General features: G+C 38.2%; 1 non-coding gene across 1 annotated transcript; it reads left to right on the top strand.

The window, feature by feature from the left end:
* The first annotated feature begins 7,798 nt into the window (after window positions 1–7,798).
* Window positions 7,799–7,915, top strand: LOC115933685 (U5 spliceosomal RNA). Its single transcript, XR_004069539.1, has one exon. It is a non-coding gene; the product is annotated as a U5 spliceosomal RNA (small nuclear RNA).
* Window positions 7,916–8,154: the final 239 nt, after the last annotated feature.

The raw sequence follows: 8,154 nt of genomic DNA, 5'->3' as shown, positions 1-8,154 counted from the left end.
TTTGGAAGCATGGAGAACATCCACATTTATCCTGTCCAGAGCAGTCCAGAGAGACTTCAGAGAGAAAATGAGCTTGAGTTGGGCTGGAAGGATGCATAGTAGATTGCCAGGTGATGGTTCGGTGGGGCTGGCAGGCGTGGAGAGTAAAGTTGTAGGAATTCTGGAAGCAGGATCAGATTGAGGAAAGTTGGGAAGCTAGAAAACGCTTGGTGTTTTGGGAGAAGTAGAAGTAGTTCAGTCCAAGTAGTGCCCAGTGGTTTGTGCACAAGCCAGGCTAAGAAGCTTGGTCTTAACTCTGACTGCAATAAAAAGCCACCAGAGGGTTTAAATGGAACAAAGAGGTGATCAGATTTAACTTACAAAGAGACCACTCTGGCAACAGTGGTTAGATTGGATTTAAGAGGAGCAAGATTAGAAATAGGAAGACTGTTTAGGAGGTGGCTATAAAAATCCAGGCTTGAGCCAAGGAAATGGGAATGAGTAGTGGTGGGGGTAATGGGTGAGAGAGACAGATCAGATTTGGAAAGCTTGGTCTCTGGGCTTGGAACTTCCCTTAACAATTGCCCATCTGCATGGTTTCCAGCTATAGGGGTTCCCTGGGTGTTACCCCAGGCTGAAGTGACACTCCTCTAGAGCACCATTTATTCTTTCATGCTTAGATGGAAGGTAAGACCATGTTAGGACCACTGAAGTTGTCATCTGGTATGCTCTAAAAAAATGAGAATAAACCAACATTTATTGAACCTTGTCCTAGGAACCTATATCTTCTTAACCCTCAAAGCAACTCTATAAAGAATATAAATTTGCTGCCATTTCGTAGATAAGAAAACTGACCCAGGGAGACTAAAAAGTTGCCTAAAGTATATAGAAATATAATTGATTTTTATATATTGATCTTGTATCCTACAACCTTGCAAAACTCACTTATGAATTCTAGTAGTTGTTTTGTAGGTTTCATTGGCTTTGCTAATAAATTGTCTGCAAATTAAGAAAGTTTTGCTCTTTCTTTTCTATCTCAATGTTTTTTTCTTTTCTTGCCTCACTGCACTAGCTATAAACTACAATGTATAATGTACAATGCTGAATAGAAATTTGAGAGAGGGTTTCCCTGTCTTAGTGATGATTGCAGGGGAAAAATATCCAGTCTCTCACCATCAAGTACAATGTGAGCTGGTGGTATTTTCTAGATGCCCTTTGTCAGATTGAGGAAGTTCTCTTCTATTTCTCATTCACTGAGAGCAGTTAGAAAGGGCAAGTGTAGGATTTGAACTCAGTCTCTAAGACATGAAAGCCTGGGTGATTAGCCCTTCCAGCAGCAAGAATGAGTACTCTTTCTTCATCTGTTGGCAGCTCATTTTACAAAAAGCCACTTTCCTGCCTCCCTGAAAATATTTTTTTAAGCTAGGCAATGGAAGGGAACAGATTTCTCAAAGGCTGTTTCATCAGAAACTTGATGAACGTTCTGTGTTGCTCTAATGTACAGGTTCTTATTTCTCATCAGCTAGACTCTTCATTAATTTCATGTAAGTGGTGTAATTAAAGTAACTGTTAATTGGAGTATTACTGAGGTGCCATTATGGTATGTGACAAGCTTTAATTAGCGTGTGGTCTGGCACTAGATGTTCTCAACGAATCGCTCAGAAACAGAGATTGTTCTCTCAAGAGCGGCACTTGATCTGAACAGAAAGGTAATGCAATCTTAAAGTAATGGGAAAAAAGGAGAGAGAGAGAGAAATAACCTCTAGTGTTTTTATGTTATAAAAGTGGAACTCTTCACTGTCCCAGCTAACAGCACCGTCACAGTGAAATGAACAGTACTGGAGACCACATGCTGGAACTGAAGAATGATGTACAAAGAAACCACCTCCCATTGTTTCAGCACAGACATGTCCTTAGCCAATGTGGCTGCTCTATAAACCAGGTGACCTCTAAAAGCACAGTGACCTCACTATTTCCTCTGCCTAGAATGTCTTGGGAAACTCCTATCCACACTGGGATCCAGGAGTCACCTTATTCATTCTTTCTTATATCAACACAGCCGTCTCTCCAACCAATAAGTATTTTCTGAGCACACACTATATGTCTAAGAGTCTAAGGCTATTAGAAGAAGATGGGATATGGCCCCATCCTTGAGAGGCTCACAGGGTTCCATGACAGTGTGTTCACACAGCAGCAATGCTTGCTCCCACCAGACACTTTCATATGGTGGTAACTGCCTCTCTACCATCAGTATCCCCCATGGATGCTGCAGGGATGTCTTATTCTACTTTGTACCCCTGGGTCTCAAACACCTGGTACAACACCTGAAACATTAATTAACAAGCTGTCAATATGAATCATTCCATTTTCATTCACGACGTTAAAATGTATAAAGCAGTGTGGTGGAAAAAATATTGTTTTAGAATTGAAATGCTTGCCAGCTGGGTAAATATGAATCAATCGGTTGTGTCTTTTTGAACCTCAATTTTACTCATCTTCAAAATAGGAATTAAAAAAAAATCACGCAGTTTTGAGATTTATGTGAGGCTCAAATGATACACTTTATACAATTACACATGTTTAACTGAAAAGTGCTCATAAAATTAATTATTAATAAGTGAGCCTATTAGTTATTAATAAAAAATTTTACCCTGATTCAAGATTATATCTCAGGCTGAGCTCAGTCACTTACATCTGTAATCCCAGCACTTTGGGAGGCTGAGGCAGGCAGATCACTTGAGGCCAGGAGTTTGAGACCAACATGGCTAACATATTGAAACCCCATCTCTACTGAAAATACAAAAATTAGCCTGGTGTGATGGTGCACGCCTGTAATCCTAGCTATACGGGAGGCTGAGACAGGAGAATTGCTTGAACCTGGGAGGTGGAGGTTTCAGTGAGCCAAGATCGCGCCACTGCACTCCAGCCTGGGTGACAGAGTGAGACTCTGTCTCAAAAAAAAAAAAAAAAAAAAAAGATTACATCTCAAACTTCCAAAGAACATTATTGCCTCTTCTATTCTGAAATTTTTCTAAGAAATCAATTCCCATAACTCAGGAGCTCTTCTCATAGCTAACACCCTTGTTGGTCAGAAAGAAAAGCTTTAAGATAAAGATTTCCTACAACAAATCCCCTATGGATTTCTATGAAATACAAACTCATAGGTTGTGTTTGTTTAGTTGTTTTAATCAATTCAGATCAGCATTTGGATTAAATGTGCATCAATCTATTGTTTCTACTGCAAAACCAATACAAATAAATCACAATCTATTTAACTACTTAGCTTACAAAATTTCAATTTTAATTTTGTTAAGAAGACATTAACTGGGTTTGTGCCAAGCATTGCACGCTAGGTGCTGAGGGTACAATAGTAAGAGAGACATGGCTGGTTTATCAATTAGCCTGCTAAATTGCAACACTATGGCCAGTGGCCGGAAGTCCCACTTTCATGGTAAAATATTGGGAATGAACAGTAAGTTAATGGCAGCAAAAAATTAGAGAGGCATTTTCCAGATAGGATGCAATCTAGAAGATTCTCTCACTTAGAGTCACAAATACCCAATTGTATAATGTTTCACAATCCTTGCAGATTTTGGGGTACTTAGACTATCCACAGTCAAAGCAATGGAAAAAAAGAGCTGCTATACTCTATTGTTTGGGTAGAACACAACCACTCTTTAGAGATTGATCTTAGAGCATTTGCAAATGGAGAGACTGAGAGCACTCCACAGGGAGCTTGTCAGCACTGACACTGGGAAGCTATTGGACTGAAAATGAGGAAAAAATATTGTCCAAAGAGAGGAAGAGATAAGCCCCAGGGCTGCCATGGTGCACAACTTGATTGAGCACCATTCACATTATAGACTCCAGGGGACGCCATTCATACAAACATCAGCTTTGCCAGGCAGTGATTCTAGTTTTGGATAAGGACTTTACCCAGTAAAGTTAGGATCAGTACTTAACATCAGAACTATTTCACAGTATATACATATACTATTAGCAAATCTGTACATAATTCAATCTGTAAACTAAACCAAGTGGTTGAGTACCAAGTTAAACCCTCAGATACCACCAAAGACAGAAACCTGAACTGGATAGGCATGTAGTTGGATTTCCTCGTTGGGTAGGTCAGTGATTGAGGTCTCATTGAGCTGGTGAAACCAGGCTTAGGTCAGTCAAAAATTACCCTGTGAAACCATTAGAAAAGCAAGCATGGTGTCTTCCCATGTAATTCATGACAATTCTGAATTTGTACATTAAGAGGTTACATATTAGAATACTTGGCACTTTGTCCAATAGTTTCCAAAAAAAAAAAAAAAAGAAGCATAGAATTCTGATCAAAGGATTAGTGCTAAGACTTTTATTTGGCTATCAAATTATTCTAAGCCAAGACAAGAGAATTCTATAAATATATTTTATTATGGCAGCCTCTCTCTGACCCTCAGAAACTTCTCTCCATGAACATCATTATTCAAGGCTGCAATTGTCAAACTGCGCATGCACAGATAATAGCTCTTCATTCATTGTATAACTCTCGGTGAGGAAACAGTCTCCATTTCTTTCTTTAAAAGCGCTACAAGCTAGAAAAAAGTGATTGAAGACCGTATCTTTTAAGTTCTCTCTAAAGGGGCATGATTTTCCTGAAGCATTTTCCTTAACCCTGTAACAATCCAGTGTTGCTTCTGCCCAGGTGATTCTTTCAAACCTTTTTTACTAGGCAGGTATTCTAACATTTTACTTTAGATATAAATCGACAAAATAAATATACATATACCCAAAATAAAATTTCAGTTTAGCCTCTAGTACTCCATTGAGAAAGGCAGGATTGGACTTTATCGATTCTTTTTAAAAAATGGTTATGCCATAATTCCAATGGGACCTTTTTTGTATTAGTTGGTTCCAGATTCCTCCAATCTATTATTCTTGTAATAAATGGAGTCCAAAGTTCTCACTGCAGGAAAAAAAAATAGTTATGCAATGTTTTTTAGATACCACATAATGTTCCAGGTGCTGGAGATTCAGCACTGAGTAAAGAAACAAAGTTTCTGTATTTGTGAAATTTACATTCTAGTAGAGAAAGCAGAATGGACAAATAAATACATTTTAATGTGTCAAGTGATGAAGGGCTACAGGGAAAAACAGAGCAGGGTGAGGTGATAGTGACAGATTTTTTTTTTTTTTTTTTGAGACAGAGTTTCACTTTGTTGCCTAGGCTGGAGTGCATGGGGCAATCTTGGCTCACTGCAACCTCCGCTTCCTGGGTTCAAGTGATTCTCCTTCCTCAGCGTCCAGAGTGGCTGAGATTACAGGTTCCTGCCCCCACGCCCAGCTAATTTTTGTATTTTTAGTAGAGACAGGGTTTTACCGTGTTGGCTGGGCTGGCCTCGAACTCCTGACCTCAGGTGATTCACCTACCTTGGCCTCCCAAAATGCTGGGATTACCGGCGTGAGCTACCGAGTCCAGCCCAACAGAATGTTTTTAAAAGCATGTTTTTGGTGTTTGAGGCTTCACGAGCTGTGGGGCATCACAATTAAGAAGATCCTCTAGCTGCCGTGAGGAGGATGAATTGGAAGGAGCCAGCATGGCTGAAGGAGGTAGAGGTTTTAGGAGTCTGTTGTAGTTGCATGGGCAATTAGTTCCTGGAGGATGCTCGCTGCCAACATGGAGCCAGTGCTGAAAAAGGAAGACATCAGGAGCTCTAACACAGATGACTGGAATCCCCAGGATGACATGGAGAGCAACCAGTCCAGATTGTAGCAAGTCAGATGTTCTGGAGAAGGGCTGCTTCATAAGGATGAACAACTTGAGAGAGATTTAGACAATCAGCAATGAGTCTGGAGTTGAATTGGTGATAAACATATGAAAACTAAGCCAATGGGACAATTAAACAATATTATATGAGAAAGGAAAAGTATTAAAAGGTTACTACATGGCTCAATTGTGCAGTTTCCACATAATCTCAATAATGTAAATTGAATATTGAGCTAGACAAAATTATGGCATAACTATACTGGAAAGATGGGGGGAAGAAAAGAATATGTGTGTGCACAGGAAAGAGCTAAACCCTCATCCTCCATGGTGGGAAGTCAGAGGGTAATACTAAACCAAAATTCACCAAAAGCATGTCATCTACAGTCAAAGAGGTAAACTAAAAAAAGAAAAGCTAAAAGAGGTGCCTCCAAGCACTCTGAGAGTAGTGTCTGCTTTTCTTATCTTTTTTAAAATAACACAATTATAGAATTGTTTGATTCTTAAATCTATGTGCTTGTATGTATAACTTTAATAGAAATAAAAACAATAACCAAAAAAGCATTTTTTTTAATGAAAGGACAGAGAGAAAATATTTGCAGTGGATATAGTTAACGAAGGACTTACATTTAGACTATATAAAGAAGTTTACAACTCAATAAGAAGACAAGCAACCCAATTTTAAAACTGGCAAAAGATTTAACAGATGCTTTAAAGAGAAATTACATGAATGGCCAACGAACACATAAAAAGATGTTCAACATCTTTAGTCATGGGGAAATGCAAATTAAAACTATAATGAAATACTACTACAGAACAAGTGGAATGGGTAAAAGGTTTTTAAAAAAGACTTACAATACCAAGCATTGGCAAAGATGTGAAGCAACAAAATTCTATATATTGCTGGTGAGAGTACAAAACAGGACAAACACTTTGGAAAATAGTTTGGCTTTATACAATTAAACATAAACTTTCCTTATCACTCATCAATTCCACTCCTAGGTAATTACCTAATTACCCAGAAAGAATAAAAACACATGTCCCCAGAAAATATTTGTGTGCAATATTCATAGTAGCTTTATTCATAATAATTAAAATCTGTGGGAAAAGCCCATAATGTTTATTAATACTAAGTGAATAAACAAATTGTGTTATGTTCATACAATCAAAAGAACTACTGATACTCGCAACAACATGAATAAATCTCAAAATTATTCTGCTGAGAAGAAAAGAAACCTGACACAGAACAGTGCATACTGAGTGATATCGTGTGTGTGAAGAAGTTCTAGAGCAGGTAAAGCTAATATATAATGACAGAAACCAGATCAGTGGTGACCTGGGGGGAAAGTGCTGGCTGGTATTGACTGCAAAAGAAATAAATGATGGATATACTGTGTACGTTTTATAGTCCATATAAAATAGGATGTACTCTATATAAGTAAATGGATAGAAACATGGGTATGTCCACTGCATATACATATATGGAGTAGATGGAATATAGATGGATACTTCATCTCATATATGGATATACAGTTGACACTTGAATTGTGTGGGTCCACTTATAAACAGATTTTCTTCTGCCTCTGCCACCCCTGAGACAGCAAGTTCAGCCCTTCCTCTTCCCCTTCAGCCTACTCAACATGAAGACAATGAGGATGAAGGCTTTAGTGATGATCCACTTCCGCTGAATGATAATAAATATATTTTATCTTCCTTATGGTTTTCTTAATAACATTTTCTTTTCTCTGCTTGCTTTAATGTTAGAATACAGTATATAATACATATAACATGCAAAATTTGTGTTGTTTATATTATTTGTTAAAGCTTCTGGTCAACAGTAGGCTGTTAGTATTTAAGTTTTGGGGAAGACAAAAGTTATATATGGATTTTCAAACTCATTGGAGGGTTGACACCTCTGACCCCCATGCTGTTCAAGGGTCAACTGTACTCTCTATTTTAATTGGGATAATGGTTACAGATGTGTATGTATTTGTCAAAACTGACCAAATCGTTCACTTAAAATATATGCATTTTATTGTTTGCAAATTATACTGTAATAAAAGTCAAACAATGCTCTAGTTTCTCTTCAGATCATATAAATCTTTTGCCTTTTACTAAAGAGTCCCATGGAGAGGAACACCTCAGAGTTTTTAAACTAATTTTTTGAGGTCTTGCTTTAGCAGGGCTAACGATTAAAAAAAAAAGTCAAACACATTTTTGAAAGAAGCAAGTTAAAATTGAAGTTAAAAACTGAATATGTGGGCTGGGCATGGTGGCTCACACCTGTAATCCCAGCGCTTTAGGAGGCCAAGGAGGGCAGATCACTTGAGGTTAGGAGTTCGAGACCAGCCTGGCCAACATGCTGAAACCCCCTCTCTACTAAAATTACAAAAATTAGCTGGGCATGGTGGCTCACACTTGCAATC

The sequence above is a fragment of the Gorilla gorilla genome, chromosome 12 (genome assembly GCF_029281585.2).
Source record: "Gorilla gorilla gorilla isolate KB3781 chromosome 12, NHGRI_mGorGor1-v2.1_pri, whole genome shotgun sequence".
Taxonomy (NCBI): domain Eukaryota; kingdom Metazoa; phylum Chordata; class Mammalia; order Primates; family Hominidae; genus Gorilla; species Gorilla gorilla.
The sequence above is the reverse complement of the archived record's forward strand: the minus strand, read 5'-3'. Positions and strand labels throughout refer to the sequence as shown.